General features: G+C 41.1%; 1 protein-coding gene and 1 non-coding gene across 4 annotated transcripts in view; both read right to left on the bottom strand.

The window, feature by feature from the left end:
• LOC148869902 (Transmembrane amino acid transporter family protein) overlaps positions 1–16,845 on the bottom strand; it is a 54,252-nt gene that overhangs the window by 25,571 nt on the left and 11,836 nt on the right. Inside the window, exon 10 of one of the 3 annotated variants that reach the window (XR_016106720.1) lies at positions 3,833–4,026. The exons of the other annotated variants lie outside the window; for them this stretch is intronic. The gene's annotated coding sequence lies outside the window, so the exon portion shown is untranslated. The remainder of the gene's footprint in view (positions 1–3,832; positions 4,027–16,845) is intronic. 3 annotated transcript variants of the gene reach the window in all.
• LOC148869903 (small nucleolar RNA R71) lies at positions 16,599–16,705 on the bottom strand. The gene has a single exon (XR_016108559.1). It is a non-coding gene; the product is annotated as a small nucleolar RNA R71 (small nucleolar RNA).

Here is a 16,845-nt window from a genome sequence, read left to right as displayed (position 1 = left end):
CTTTGGGGGACATTTTAATTTTTCATTAATAACACTTACTAAATGCTTGTCATTTATGTGGAACCAAGGTCTGACTGAACCGAAAATGAACCAAACTGAACCGAATTCAATTAGGGTCAATTCAGTTAGAGAAAATGATAAAACCGAATAGTCAGTTAGGTTCTCGATTTGAACCGAACCAAACCAAACCGACTGATTGTACACCCCTAGTTTACATGGATCCTCCAACAGGGCATAACATGGGAAGAAAGGTGTGCAAACTAATGAGGGCATTGTATGGTCTCAAACAATCCCAAAGGGCATGGTTTAAGAGATTGTGCAAAGCAATGATGGTAGTTGGATACCAATAAAGCAGTGCTAACCACACACTATACAAAAGAAATGGAGAAAAGATAACATCATTGATTGTGTATGATGATATGGTGGTCACTAGAAATGACCCAAGTGAGATTCAAAAGTTGAAATGCTTCCTAGCCAAAGAATTTGAGATCAACCATCTAGGATCACCAAGATATTTTCTAGGAATTGAAGTTACTAGATCCAATGATGGAATTTACATTTGTTAGAGGAAATATGCTTTGGACTTGTTGAAGGAGATAGGGAAGCCAAAGGCAAGACCTACAAATACTCCTATTGAGCAAAATCATTGTCTACAAGAAGTTGATTGAGAGTTATATCTTGACCAAGAAAGTCATCAGAGACATTGTTGGTAAACTACTCTATTTATCTCTCACCAGACCTGACATTGCTATTTAGTCTATGTGGCCAATCAATTCATGCATGCTCCTCGGGTCACAATTAGGAAGGCAGTTGAAAGGATCTTGAGGTACCTCAAGACTTGTACCTAATGAGGGGTTATTGTTCAAGAAATATGATAAAATTGATGTAGAAGCTTATATTGATGCTGACTGGGCAAATTCCCCTAGTGATAGGAGATTCACATCAGGATATTGTACACTTGTAGGAGGAATCTAGTCACTTGGAAAAGCAAGAAACAAATTGTAGTGGCTAAATAGCCTAGATCAAGTGCTGAAGCTAAGTATAGGGCCATGAGTCATAGAGTTGTTCAATTACTTTGGTTCAAAATTCTCTTAGGTGAATTGGGGATACATATGACTGGACCTTTTAAGTTACATTGTTACAAGCTGCAGCAATTAACATTGCAAATAATCCCCTTCAGCATTTTTTATTTAGTGCTTAAGTGCTTATGTTTGCCTTTATTGTATTTGATTTTTTTTTTGATAAGTGAGAGTAATTTAGTCCTTCTAATAGTTATCCTTTGGTTGGGATTGTTGGTCTCTTCTATGAACTTGGTAACGTTAAATCACTACATATGCACCACATCCCCTTTCATAATCCTCTAATGTCACTCGTGTTCATGTTTGAGATTCTTTCAAAACTCTTTCAAAAAAACTTTAAGTTGAGGATAAGCATCTTTTAATCAATTCTTTTATTGAAAACGGTAACTTTCATTAAGAATATTAAATAAACATCTTACACTATCAACCACCCAGACAAAGAGTGTTGACCCCAAAATAACATCAAGAATTACAGTACAGCCCAAAATAAGTTTTCCCTGAAATTCCCCTGTTTTGCCAAGCTATCTGCCACAAAGTTTGCCGATCTCCTTGCCCATTTGAATGTTACTCCAACTTCCCTTGCCAAGCAGATTATTTCCCTTATTTGCTGTCTAAACTTCCATACACCCAACTTCTTTGTTTGCAGTTTTGAAACTCCCATTGCTTGGCAAATCTAAAGCCTTGTAGGAGAGCCAAAATTTTAGCTTTCAAAGAGTCTCCCACTCCTATGGGACCAAAGTATAGTACCACCATTCTGCCCTCCCCCCATCCCTAAAAACTCCCCCAACTCCCGAGGGTCCTGGATTACCCATGGAGCTTCCATCAAAATTCAATTTTACCCTTTGTTGTGCTGTTGAGTCCTAGATTACCCATTAATCTTTTAATCGATTTTCTTCATATATCTCTTAGGCACCAAAGCAATAAATCTAGCATTTAATCACGAGATTATGATTCCCATCATAAAATTCTCTAAAACTAGCAATAAAGTCCAATTTCATAATCTCCTTTGTGAAAACCCTATTCAGTTCTAGGTTAAAGTAGAAAAGAAGAAGAAGAAGAAGAAGAAGAAGAAGAAGAAGAAGAAGGGTTTGGCCCATAGAGGAAAATCTGTCCTCTCTAGTCGACCAACTTGTATTTATCTCAAATAAACTGAATTACAAGAAAGACAATATTGTCCCTCATAAGTGATGGGACACAACTTAAACTTGAACAAAGCAGACTTTTCACTCTCAAATAGATAAACCCAAATGACCAAAATACCCATGTTCTGTGAACTCTAACACTCCCCCTCAAGCTGGAGAGTATATGTCACATAGTCCCAACTTGTCACAAATATAATCTACTTTGCCTCGAGACAATCCCTTTGTAAAGATATTTGCCCATTGATTTCCCGAGCTCACATGAGATGTGGTTATCACTCCACCGATCACTTTCTCTCTTACAAAGTGACAATCGACCTCAGTATGCTTGATTCTCTCATGGAAGACTATATTGGAAGAGATGTGAACAGCTGCTTGATTATCACAATATAGTCTCATGGGTTTGTCAATTGAGAACCCCATCTCTTGTGGTAAGTTCTTCAACAATACTAGTTCACATGTGGTATGAACCACAGCCCTGTACTCAGCTTCTGCACTACTCCTTGCCACTATTGTGTGTTTTTTGCTCTTCCAAGTTACAAGGTGAGTAGCTGAAACATAGTGTGAAATAGGATGAGAAGTACAAGTGTGTTTACCTTTCCTCAAGGTAATAGGAAGATCAAGGTCCGAGGGAGAAGATGCAACCACTGGATTTGTCGACAAGGGCTGAATTAGAGGAGGGGTTGGTGCTCTTCTGTGAGTATACACTTGTCTAATTGGTGGCCTCTCAGTAGGAACTGGCACGGGAGGGAAATCCGCAACTGGAATGGGGACCACAGGAAGGGGATCCTCAACAGGGATAGAAAGAGGAACTGTGGGGAAGGAGAAGGAACCACAGAGTTCGAGAAAAAAGGAACTGATTCAAAGAAGGTGGCATCAATGCACACAAATGACTTATGGGAGTTACGGTTATAGCACTTATACCCTTTCTGAGTCCTAGAGTATCCAAGGAAGATACACTTAGTAGCTCGTGCATCTAACTTGTCTAAACCAGGCCCCAAATTTTGAACAAAACAAACACACCCAAATACTCTCGAGGTGAGAGGAAACAGAGACAAGGTGGGAAACAACACTGAGAAGGGGGATTGACTTCCAAGGATGGACATGGGCATCTGATTGATGAGAAAACATGATGTGAGGACAGAATCACTCCAAAAACGCTTTGGGACATTCATATTAAGCATCATAGACCGAACAGTTTCAAGGAGATGTCGATTTTTTCCGTTCAGCTACACCGTCTGTTGTGGGGTGTATGAACAAGAAGGTTGATGAATTATCCCATGGTGTTCTAAGTATTTCTGAAATGGTGTTGAGGTGTACTCTTTTGCATTATCGAAGTGAATAATTTTATTATGAACACCAAATTGGGTACATATTTCAGCATAAATTTTCTGAAAAGTAGAGAACAATTCATTGCGATCTTTCATAAGATAAATCCATGTCATCCTTGAAAAGTCATCTACAAAAATTACAAAGAACTTATAAGCCATTGTATGACATTACTTTAATTAGAACCCAAACATCAAAATGAACTAAAGAAAAAGGACTCAAGACATGACTATCAACTCTCGGACTAAAAGAGATTATGATGTTTCCCAAGCTGACACAACTCACAATCCAACGATGAAAGATGACTCAATGAAGGAGCCAACAACGTCATAGCCTTGAGAGAAGGATGACCAAGTCTATAGTGTCATTGAAGAGGAGTAAGAGATGATTGAAAAGCTACTAGAGGGCCACTACCATCAAGGTAATACAATCCACCTGCCTCATGCCCTCCCATCAATCTTCATCCCCTTCTTGAGATCCTGAAACACACAAGAAGGATAAAAGGTTATGGAACGAATAAGTGACTTGGTTAATCTACTAACAGACATAAGGTTAAGAGGGAACTTGGGAACATATAAAACAGATGATAAAGCGATATGTCCCGAAAAGTTCACACACAATACCCAGACACAAGGCAAGAACGCCACAACTCAAATAAAGAGAAATCGATATTCATTCAAGGGAAAACATTAACAGTAGGTCGGTTCTTCGAGAGACCGCCGGCTCTCCCAACACTCAAAATGCTCTTCACTCCAAAAAACATACCCCTCCCCATCCCCCAAAGACCCTTCTTATACTCTTATGATAGCATAACAGCCTCCTCCCCCATAAATAGATAACCCAATTATAAATGCCCAACACTCTTCTTATTCATAACTGACATAGCTATAAATGCCCCAAGACTCTTCTTATTCCCTTCTGACTTCCTCTATGAATGCCCAACTGGTAAGTCCAATGTGTTCAATTATTTCCCCCCTTAACCGATTGCTACCCTTTCCTCTTCCTAGCATACATAAGGTTAATTGGGGGCCTATCATTACCCGCCGCCCAAGGACTAACCTTGTCCTCAAGGTTAAAATGAGGGAATTGGTCTCGAAGCAAGTCAAAAGGCTCCCAAGAATCTTCAAAATCAGGTAGGTCCTACCAATGAATAAGCACTTCTAAACCAGTAACTCCAGGCATAGTGGATGGACGCACACTGCGCACGACAGCAGGTTCCACAAGCATCTCCATATCAGCAGACAGAGTGGAAGGAATCACAGGAGAAGAGATATGGTTGCCAATCCCCTTCTTGAGTTGCGAGACATGAAAAAATGGGTGAATTCATGCATCTGAGGAAGTCGAAGTTTATAAGCGACAGCGCCAATTCTTTCCACAATAGCAAATGGTCCATAAAACGAGGGGCAAGCTTTTCATTGACTCAGCGAGCTAGACACTGTTGGCGATAAGGTCACACTCTCACATACACCCAATCCCCGACATCAAAATTCACATCATGTCGGTTCGCATCAGTCGAGTCTTTCATCTTTTGTTGTGCACGGTGTAGATGAGCACGTAGCTCACCAAGTATAGTGTCACGTTGAAGGAGAACAGCTTCAACATCAGCATTAGCCGTAGAGCCAAGTTCATAGCGGATTAATGGAGGAGGATCGCGCCCATAAACCACCTTGAAAGGTGTCATGCCAGCAGCAGTGTGAAAAGAGGTCTTATAGTTGTATTCTACCCAAGATGACCAGAAACACCAGCGAGAGGGAGAATCAGCCGCGAAGCAGCGCAAATAAGTCTCCAAACAATGATTAACCACTTCCGACTGACCATCCGTCTGAGGGTGGTAAGCTGAACTACAACGCAATTCTGAACCTTGCAAAGTGAAAAGCTCGCGCCAAAAGAAACTCATAAAGACTTTATCACGATTAGACACAATTGATCGGAGAATGCCATGTAAACAAACTATGTTGTGTAAGAAAGCCTGAGCAACCATGAGAGCTGAGAAGGGATGACTGAGAGGGGTGAAATGGGCATATTTGGAAAGACGATCGACCACCACCATAATTGTATCAAATCCCTTCGACTTTGGAAGAGCCTCAATAAAGTCCATAGCAATATCCTCCCAGATCTGTTCAGGAACGGGTAAAGGTTGCAAAAAGCCAGCAGGAGACATGGCTTCATATTTACTGCGTTGGCACACATCACAAGCCTGCACAAACTCCTGAATGGAACATTTTATTCCCCGCCAATAAAATTCAGCTGCCATACGCCGATATGTCTGGCGGATTCCAGTGTGTCCTCCCACAACACCATAATGAAACTCTTTTAAGTAAGAGGGGGATAAATGGAGAAGAAGCTGGCAAAACCAATTTACCATGATAACGAAGGTGATCCCCAGCTAAAGAGTAGGCAGGGTAAGCAGTCGGATCTTGTTGTATGACATTTTTAATGTTGGCCAAAAAAGAATCAGCATCAACTTGCTCCTTAAGGTCATCAAAATCAAGAAAAATAGGGACTGTAAGAGAATTTAAGTGCATTTCAGCAAGAACTCTGGAGAGAGCGTCAGCCACGGCATTTTCGGTACCAGGTTTGTACTGAATCTCAAAATCATAATTCATAAAATTAAGGAGCCACTTATGATGCTCACCTTCGACCACCCGCTGCTCCAACAGATAATTAAGACTACACTAGTTGGTACGCACAATAAAGCGTCGACCAAGAAGATAAGGGCACCACTTTTTAATGGCAAAGACAATAGCCATTAATTCACGCTCGTAAACTGATTTAGATTGTGCAAACGAATTAAGCTTGTGGCTGTAAAAAGCTATGGGATGATTATTTTGCATTAATACCACACCGAGACCCGCACCGGATGCATCTGTCTCGATCAAGAAGGGATGAGAGAAATTCAGAAGGGCCAACACAGGTACGGTCGTCATAGCCCGTTTCAACTCCTGAAAGGCATTCTCAGCTTCTGCATTCCTTGAGAAGGCATCCCTTTTAAGTTGTGTCAATGGCCATGCTATTTTACTGTAGTTGCACACAAAACGTCGATAATAGCCCATAAGTCCCAGAAAACCACGAAGAGCTTTAAGTGAAGATAGTTGGGGCCAATCAACCATGGTCTGGATCTTAGAAGGATCGGCAGAAACACCAGCCGCACTAATAATATGACCCAGGTATTCAATGCTAGGTTGAGCAAAGATACATTTCTTTGAGTTAGCAAAGAGGCGGTGAGCACACAACACAGAAAAAACCTATTGAAGGTGATCCAAATGGGCAGCTCCAGAAGCACTGTAAACCAGAATGTCATAAAAAAAACAGCATAAAGCGACGGAGGAACCCATGGAAGACAGTATTCATTAACGACTGAAAAGTCGATGGTTCATTGGTAAGACCGAAGGGCATGACAAGGAACTCATAATGGCCCTCGTGGGTGCAAAATGCAGTCTTGGGAATATCCTCACTGCAGACACGAATCTGATGGTAGCCCGATTTAAGATCAATTTTGCTGAAAATAGAAGCACCATGAAGCTCATCGAGAAGTTCTTCGATAACCGGAATGGGAAACTTATCCAGAACCGTAGCACGGTTAAGGGCCCGGTAATCAACACAGAAACGCCAGCTTCCGTCTTTTTTCTTGACTAAAAGGACCAGACTCGAGTAGGGGCTTGTACTTGGCTGAATAATACTCGCAACCAGCATCTCAGAGACAAGGCGTTCAATTTCATCTTTCTGGAACTGAGGGTATCTCTAAGGATGAACAAAGATCGAGGACGTGCCCTCATGTAAGACAATAGCATGCTTCATAGCCCGAGTAGGGGGCAAGGCCGTAAGCATATCGAAAAACATCTTTGAACTCATCCAGTAAAGCGGAAATTGGCAGGGGTATGGGTAAGGCAAAGTTCAACGAAGAATCCACCACCTGCAAATGTTCTAATTCCAACAAAACCTCTTGTTGTAAGTTATGCATCATAGCGTGCAGAGACACCTGAGAAGAACAGAGAGAAGGGTCGCCCTGCAATTTGACACGGACACCCCCCAAATTGAGCTTCATAGACATGTTACCCCAATTCATCACTAAGTCCCCGAGAGATGCTAACCAAGGAAAACCAAGAATGACATCCGTAGAGCCCAATTTTAAAGGGAAGAAATCAGCAATGACATCCAATTCAGGTAAGTCGAGGTAGATGGCAGACTCCAGAAGTTCTCACCTCGTCGCCATTACCCATCTGAACTCCAAACTTGTGTGTAGGAGGAGCGCGGGGTAATTTTAATTCCTCCACTAATGCTTCGGAGATAAAATTGTGGGATGCACCCGAGTCTATCAATATGACCACCTCACACGACAAAATGCGTCCACGTACCTTAAGGGAGTTAGCCGCACACAAGCCCACAAGGGACGAAACACAAAGCACGGATGAATCTAGAGCCGAAGCAATTTCAGTGTCCACTGAAGTGGTGTCCAAATTAAACACATCAAAAGTAACTTCCTCCACATCATCTTGAACCCATAAAACCTAAAGTGATTTTTGGGCACAATGGTGACTAGGACTGTATTTCTCATCGCAACGGAAACATAGACCCTTCGCGCGCTTCTGTTGCATCTCTTTATCAGTCATTTTTTTGAAAGCAGGTGGCGGAGATTTAATAATAGGAACCGAGGAAGAAGAAGGACTCGCGGCACGTGGGGGTCGGGTGACAGCAGAAGTAGTCACCTGCGAAACCCGAGAAATAAATGAGCTCCAGAGGGGGATGTTGTGGGCCAACGAGGAAATGAACCTGATTGATAAGCCCAAAGGGCCTGATTCTTATCCTCAATCTTTTGGGCTGCAACCCTTTTCCTGATCAACCCAACGGGTTCCATCTGTCGAAGTTCGGCCTGGATATTTGGGCACAACCCATTAACAAAGGCTGCTTCAAGGACTGATTCCGACAGGTCACGCAAGGAAGCGGAGAGTACCTCAAATTGGCGACGATACTCCTTAACAGTAGAAGACTGATGTAACGAGAAGAGCTACTCCTGTAAATTACCCTCCTAAGTCGATCGAAAATGTTCAAGGAAGAGCTCTTTGAATTCTGCCCAACCACGAAAAGGTTGTCGACCATCTTCCCAGTAATACCACGCAAATGCATCGCCCTCTAAACAGACAACTGCAACTCGCAGACGCTCTGCTAGAAGCAATCCATTAATCTCAAAATAGTGCTCTGCGCGAAAAAGCCAACCGTCTGGATTTTCCCCGTCAAAAATGGGTAACTCCAACTTCCTGGGAAGTGAATTAGGAGTATGTTCCGGCATCGACATCGAAGAAGATGTCGGAAATGCCGCACTCTTCCCTTTGTCAGCAGCACAACTCGATGCGATTAATGGAGGAGATATGTCAGTAGAAGACAAAGGAGCAAAAGAGACTTGTTGATGAAGCAACAAATCAAAACGTCTCACCAGATCTTGAACACCTCCCTCCAGAGACTGAACCGAGCTCCCTAGAGACGAGATCTTCGAAAGTCTAGCTGCTACCTTGCCCGGATCGAGACGCTGAAAATCGTTACGTAAGCCATCCATCTCCAGATGCAAATCAAAATGCAGAGAAGACAAGCGTTCTTCGAATCCCTCCACCTGCGATGCCACTTCCTTAACTGTCACCATGGCCGAGGAAAGACGGGCTCTGATACCACTGATATGTCCCGAAAAGTTCACACACAATTCTTAGACACAAGGCAAGAACGCCACAACTCGGATAAAAAGAAATTGGTATTCATTCAGAGGAAAACATTAACAGTAGGTCGGTTCTTCGAGAGACCGCCGGCTCTCCCAACACTCAAAATGTTCTTCACTCCAAAAAAAAACATACCCCTCCCCATCCCCCAAAGACCCTTATACGCTTCTGATAGCATAACAGACTCCTCCCCCATAAATGCCCATCTGGCCTAATTATAAATGCCCAACACTCTTCTTATTCATAACTGACATAGCTATAAATGCCCCAAGACTCTTCTTATTCCCTTATGGCTTCCTTTATAAATGCCCAGCTGGTAAGTCCCATGTGTTCAATTATTCCCCCCCCCCTTAACTGATTGTTGCCCTTTCCTCTTCCTAGCATACGTAAGGTTAATTGGGGGCCTATCAGAAAGATAAGGAGGAGAGATCGACATCACCAACACCACAAATGGGAGATGTAGAACCATTAGCAAGAGTAACTGTTTGAGATGTAGAGGACCGAGAAAGTGAAGAAAATACATCTGGAGTCCCAAACATATGGTCCAAGGCTCCAAAGTCAATGATATAGTGTGAAGGCTTGGAAGCCAAGCAAGCCATACCTGAATGGGCAAGGGTAGTTGTGTTATGTTGAGAAGATGTCTGAAGGAACTGGTCATATATTGCACAGGGTACACTCACCATCTCCTTCCCAAAAGCACCAGTAGATGTGGAGAAGATCGGGTCAGTTTGCTGACTTTCACTAGCTATACCACTACCCCTAATCACAGCATGGTTAGCCCAAGTGTTGGGTGGACCATGTATAAATCATAGCAAAAATTAACTGTGCCTTCTAATCCACAGTATGTACACTTCCTAGGGGCATTACTTCTTCCTTTACCACGACCACCCCCTGAGTCCCAACCGCCAGTCCGGCCACCAGCATGGTTAAACATGGGACCACCACGGTTACCTGGAAGTCCATAGCCACCACCACCACCACCTCTATTTCCACGACCTCCCCCTCTAGTCACTTACCAAACCAGATCTGTCTGAGAGAGAAGAATGCTCTGTAGACTCAATAGATGTCCTCCTAAGACGGGCAAACACTTCTTCAAGTGAGGGAAGAGCAGATCCACCCAGTATTTGTGCTCGGACAAGTTCATATTCAGCCTTCAAACCCACCAGAAACCTCATCTCATTAAGTTGCTCACGTTGTTGTTGCTGAACCTGAACATCCGGTGTCAAAGGATGATACACATTAAGCTCATTTCGGATATTTCTCAAACTTGCATAGTATTCCTCCAAGCTTTGACTGCCTTGTTTCAAATTAAAGTACTCTTGGCACAAGTGATACACCCTAGTTGTATTGTCTTGCCTGAATACAGTTTCTTAGCATGATCCCGTATTTCTTTAGTTGTATCTAGGAACATAAAATTCACACTAATTTTTGGTTTCATGCTATTCCACAACCATGTCATAATTTTAGCATCCTCCTGCTCCCGGTCACTAAACCCTAGAGAGTCAGAGGAAGGTTTTTCTTCTCTCACATGCTTTACCTTCTTGGCCTTTAAGAACACCTCCACTGACTTGGCCCATGGTACATGATTCTCACCATTCAGCTTAATAGATGTCATTTGAACATTTAGATAATCTAGGGAGATCATAACACCAGTTATGTTGTCACTACCATCTCCGGTTAACATCATTTTCAACCAAATCCGCTCACCTTACAAGAGGTAAGAAAACCACCACAAAAATCAGTGTGAACACCACCACGCAACACAAGGTTTTTCTACTTTCAACTATTCAGAATCAACCACACACTATTCAACACAGTACAAACACCACCACACCACTGCTGTTGTGAACTTCAACAATTGAAAACCCTACTTTCAACGCACATACCAGGTACAAACAAGGGAAAACGAGACTGATATGCATTCTAATCACTTCACACCACCACGGAAAAGTATTCTAGGCCAAAACACAACATTTGCAGTCCATTACTTGGGCAAAAAGAAATTGTTCATACCTGTCAAAAAACAGCCCATTTCGTATCACAGAATAGAGGGCATCTAGTACACCACTTCAACGACCACCACCACAGCAACTGGAGGCATGCTCACCTCCAAAACCACAAAATGACCACTCCTTTTTGGCCTCTTGTCGAGCTTCCACTCAGGTTAGAAGAAAATCGAAGAGAGTTGATATGGCTGGCGGCGAACCCAAGAAGAAGAAAGGGCAATGAGGAAAGAAGAAAAGAAAGAAAAGGAAACTGATTTTATTGCTCTAATACCATGTGAAAACCCTATTCAGTTCTAGGTTAAAGTAGAGAAGAAGAAGAAGAAGAAGAAGAAGACGAAGGATTTGGCCAATAGAGGAAAATATGTCCTCTCAAGTCGACCCACTTGTATTTATGTGAAATAAACTTAGTTACAAGAAAGACAATATTGTCCCTCATAAGTGATGGGACACACAACTTAAACTTGAATAAAACAGACTTTTCACTCTCAAATAGATAAACTCAAATGACCAAAATACCCCTATTTTGTGAACTCTAACATCCTTAAACTCCTAAAAGAACGCCACGTAGCTATCAGGCAAGTTTTTGATTTCTCCATAGAGAAAACGACCATTTTGATTCCCCCCATCTCAAAAGGTTTCTCTAAATTTTCAACCATCTCCTTATTCAATGTTGGCCAACATTAACCTTCCACCTCAAGTATACATGGAAGGAATTGGAAGTAAATAGATTTAAAATAATAATATGATCCACAAAGGACTCAGTTTTACCCTCCTAGCAGTTTATGAATTCCCCATTTATGATAAGCCTCAAATTTAAAATTTTCTTTTGCTACACATTTGCTAAGTTGTGTATTTAGAATTCTTATCCCCCACTTTGATCTAACAAGTGATGAGTAGCATGTTTTTATACAAGTGATGAGTAGCATGTTTTTGTATCTAGCATATTTCCTCTTTAATCCAAGTGATGGGTAGTGTGTTTTTACACAAGTAGAGATGTGTTTTGATGATGTCAGCCCTAACCTTGGGGTGCATGAAGTCTGTTGTTGATCTTGTTGGTGTGTGATATGACCCTTTTTTATGTTATTTAGAGCATTGATATGTTCATTCTAATTACTACATATTCACCTACTATAGGTTCCTTACCTCTTAATCACCATGATTTGGCTAGATGGAACCAGTGTTTTGGAATAGCCACAATCAATGAAGATATATACTGGAGGAAAAGGGAAGTTAGGTTATCTAACAAGAAAGACACCAAAAGCCTAATGAAGAGGTACCGGCACAAAAGAAGTGAGACCAATATAATCTCACTATTTTGGAGTGGTTCTTGAATCCAATGCAGCCTCAGATAAGTAGGACTTTGTCATTCCATGACATAGCCAAACAGATTTGGGAGAACCAATTAGGCAATTATACTTGCTCCTAATGGAAAAACATAGCACTAACAAAGATTTAGCAGTTGAAGTAGGGCATTTCTACTTTTTGACATGGGGAGATGAGTTTTGATGAACTTACAATTTATCTATATTTTATGAGGTTTTTGCATGAAATTTTATAATGGTTTAATTAAATTTTTGCCGTATTTTAGCTTGATTGCAAGAAAGATTTCAGGGGGAGCCAAATCAACAAAAAGAAGGCAAAAGCAAGAAAAGAAAACCCAAAAATTTATCAAGTTCAGCCCGGCCCAGCCATGAGAGCAAGAGAATTTCATTCGGCCCAAGAAGAGCAAGTGAAACTCTTTGGAAAATCCAAGGGAAGAAGCCTAGCTATGAGGAGAATTCGGCCCAGCAAGGAAGGCCCATTTTTAGCCCAAATAACAGCCTAGAGTGTAGCCCACATGAGCTCAAAAGCAAGCTAAGTTGTAGCCCAAATAGCAGCCCAAAGGGAGCTAGGGGCGGCAACTTCTAGGAGTTTCTTGAAGAGAAGGAGGGAGCACTCTAGAAGGTTCATGAGGGGTGTAATACACCCCATTCTAGAGGCTTCAAGAAGGGGCAAGAGCCCCCTTGAAAAACTATATAAGGAGGCCTCTAGGAGGGGAGAAAGTTGTTCAATTGCTTGAGAGAAAGGCTCTCCCACTCTTAGAGGTTCAGCCACCTTGAGAGAAGAGAAGAGAAGAAGGCTAGGCGCAAGGAAGAAGAAGAAGAAGGGCTGAAGGAAGTTCAAGACAAGCAAGCTAGAAGAAGAAGGTGAGTTCGAATTGAGGGATTGTGATTCAAAGATTTTTTGTAATAAATCATTTGTAGTTTCATTCTCTTTTGATTTGAATTCAGTTTCTTAGTTATATGTTCTTTCTTCTTTCTCCTTGTTTCCATTCTTCCTTGATGTATTTCAGCTTGTAAAATTTCAGTTCAGCAATCTAATTCTTTTTGATTCATTCAAATGATCATGCATTGTACTTGAAGTTTCTTGAATAAGGGTGTGATTGCAGATCAATTCGGCCAACTAACCTTCAAAACTCAGATCTGAATTCTCAGATCTGAGATTGCAAGATCTGAATTGCTTGAAAGAGAATTCAGATCTGCAAATTTCAGATTGGGCGAATTAATCTACAGCTTGGAATTTCTAGAGTGCTTGAGAGAGACTCTAGGAATTCAGATCTACTATTCAAGAACTGAATTGAGTGCAAGGTTAGAGATAACTTGCACAATTCAGTTGGTGATCAATTCAGATTTGAATTGATGCCTTAGAAGTGTTTGAAGAAATGCATGCATGGGGATTAGATTCTTGCTAGAGATAGAAGAACCGTCACTCATGCATAGGATGAACATGCGCTTGAGAGAGGCTGTTCATGACCTTGGGGTTTCACCAAACCAAGGCTCAATCATGATTCATTCGAATGATCCAAATTGATAGATTGCTGAATTCTGAGATTGACATTTACTGCTTACTCTTCTAACATGAATTGAAGGCAATTGGATCAATGATTTAGATAGATTTTAATTTAGGATTTCTTAGCTTTCATTAGAGTTTTGATTTATTTGTTGATCAGATAAGAAATGTTCAATTTAGTATTGGTAATTGTTTCCTAAATCCTCGTGGGAACGATACTTCACTCACTACTTTATTACTTGAACGGCTAGTGCACTTGCTAGTGTCACAATGAGCCACACATCAAGTTTTTGGCGCCGTTGCCGGGGATTTATAGAAGCAATATTAGGAAACATTGAGCATTCTTAATCTGATCTCATTCAGCATTGCATTCATAGTTGGGTTAATTTGCTAACTTTTTCATTTCAGCTTGGACTGCAACTGCTGTACTACTGTAGTTATGTTTCTTCTTTCTTAAGTAGATTACTTTCTTTTTTTTGGTTTCAGTTTCATTTTAATAAAGGCATATTTGATTTCTATTCAATCTTGGTGTTGTTCCCTTCAAAATGAAAAAAAAAAAAGGAAAAAAATTCACATAAAGATGAGTGTTGCAGATCTGAGTTGCATTCGGCACTCAGATCAGCAGATTTCAGATCTGCAGCACTCAGCCGAAAAGAGTTGCTTGTGTTTCAGATTTTATTATTCTTTTCTTTCATTACAAAAAGAAAAAAAAAACAAATGAAAAAAAAAAGGGGGAGATCTTTTGAACAACCAGAGGAGCAATTGAGAATTCGGATCAGAACTCAGATCTGAGTTCAGATCTGAATTCTGCTATTGCAGATTTGCAACAGTTCAGATCTGAGTTCCTCTGAACTCAGACCTGAACTGATGAAATTTTGAGGGGAATTGGGTGTCATCACCACCCCAATTCACCCTAGGGCACTTCTGCTATTCCCCAAAAAAACAATTTGGTAGCAATAACTGAAGGTAAGGCAATTGAGAATTCAGATCCAAACTCAGACTTGAGTTCAGATCTGAATTCTGCTGTTACAGATCTGCTCAGTTCAGATCTGAATTCCTCTGAACTCAGATCTGAACCGATGCAAGTTTGAGGTGAATTGGGTGCCATCACTACCCCAATCCACCCTAGGATACATCCAACCTGCCTCAAGGGTGAATGGATAGCAAGGAATGAGAGAAATTCAAATCTGAAATTCAGTTGATATGATGTGAGGACTGAACTGATACAGAGCATACTATGAATTCTGGGTGGACTGAATTCTTGGCTTTACCCACTTGTAACCGAGCTACATTAGCTAAGGAGGTGTATGTTTGGATTGAATAATTGTTATGCCTCAGATATTTAAGAAAAATTAGCACTTTCCAAGTATTTCTTTTAGCATTCAGATCTGTAGCAGGGCTGCTATAGTGCAACAGTTAGCAGACCTGATTTCAGATTTCTACAAAAGTTGTATGGGCCGAATAGCTTGCAATACCAAACATTGCAGACCCAATTTTCAGGTCTTAGCAAGTGTTTGATATGCATCAGCTATACAGGTTTGAGCTTCAATTGTAGAGTTTTTAACCCAAGCCTAACTCAGGACTGGTTTTAGTTTATTTCAGATCTTTTTAAATTTTTTTTTTAGATCAGATCTGATTTCAGCCCTAAAGCATCACAGAATTGATTCCAACCTTAATGGATGTATATTGTAGTGTATACCAATGACTGTGTATGAGATATCCAGCTCAGATCTGAATTATTATTTATTAATTTCTCTAGACTAACAATACCAAAGACTTGTAGATCTGAACTCAGATCTAAATTGGGTCTGAATTCAGATGTTGCAATCGATGGATGTAGATAAAGGAACCTTGAATAAGATGATTGGTTTAAATCTGCTTTTAGTATAATCGGCTTCATTTATTCATGATAGGATGTAGGTTTTGTATTCCAATACTTCACTTTACATTTTCATTGTGATAGGATTAGTTATTTATTTTCTTTTGTGAATATTGGCATTTTTATTGCTTTGACCTTTACAGTTTATGACAAGCAGACCTGAACTGGAAGAGATCCTTTACGACCCAGAGATTGAACGGACTCTCCGTGTCCGTTTGAGAGTTGCTAAGCAAGTCAGACAAGAAGCACAAGAAATGGCTGAACAAAGAACTATGATGGATTATGCCAAGCCTACCCTCACCGGGACTGTCTCCAGCATTATCAGGCCAACTATTGCTGCCAATAACTTCGAAATTAAACCGGCCATAATCCAAATGATACAAAATACGGTTCAGTTTTGTGGTATGGCCCATGAGGATCCGAATGCCCATATTGCTAACTTCTTGGAAATCTGTGACACCTTCAAACACAATGGGGTAAGTGATGATGCCATCCGGCTGAGGTTATTCCCATTTTCTTTGAAGGATAAAGCCAAAGCTTGGTTGAACTCATTACCGGCAGGATCTATAGCCACATGGGACGAAATGGCCAGCCGTTTTCTCTCTAAATATTTTCCCCCTTCTAAAACTGCTAAAATGAGGAATGACATCACTACTTTTTTCCAGCAAGAGGGGGAATCTTTATATGAGTCATGGGAACGATACAAGGAGCTGTTAAGGAGAGTTCCTCACCATGGCCTCCCCATTTGGCTGCAAGTGCAGACTTTCTATAATGGTCTTACTGACTCAAATAAGACCATATTAGATGCTGCAGCCGGAGGATCCATAAATAATAAAACTCCTGAGGTTGCCCATGCACTTATTGAGGAAATGGCAGCCA

The sequence above is a fragment of the Nelumbo lutea genome, chromosome 2, assembly GCF_056320005.1.
Source record: "Nelumbo lutea isolate HS-2025 chromosome 2, American lotus-T2T, whole genome shotgun sequence".
NCBI classification, from domain to species: domain Eukaryota; kingdom Viridiplantae; phylum Streptophyta; class Magnoliopsida; order Proteales; family Nelumbonaceae; genus Nelumbo; species Nelumbo lutea.
Note: the sequence above shows the minus strand (reverse complement) of the source record. Positions and strands in the feature narration are given on the sequence as shown.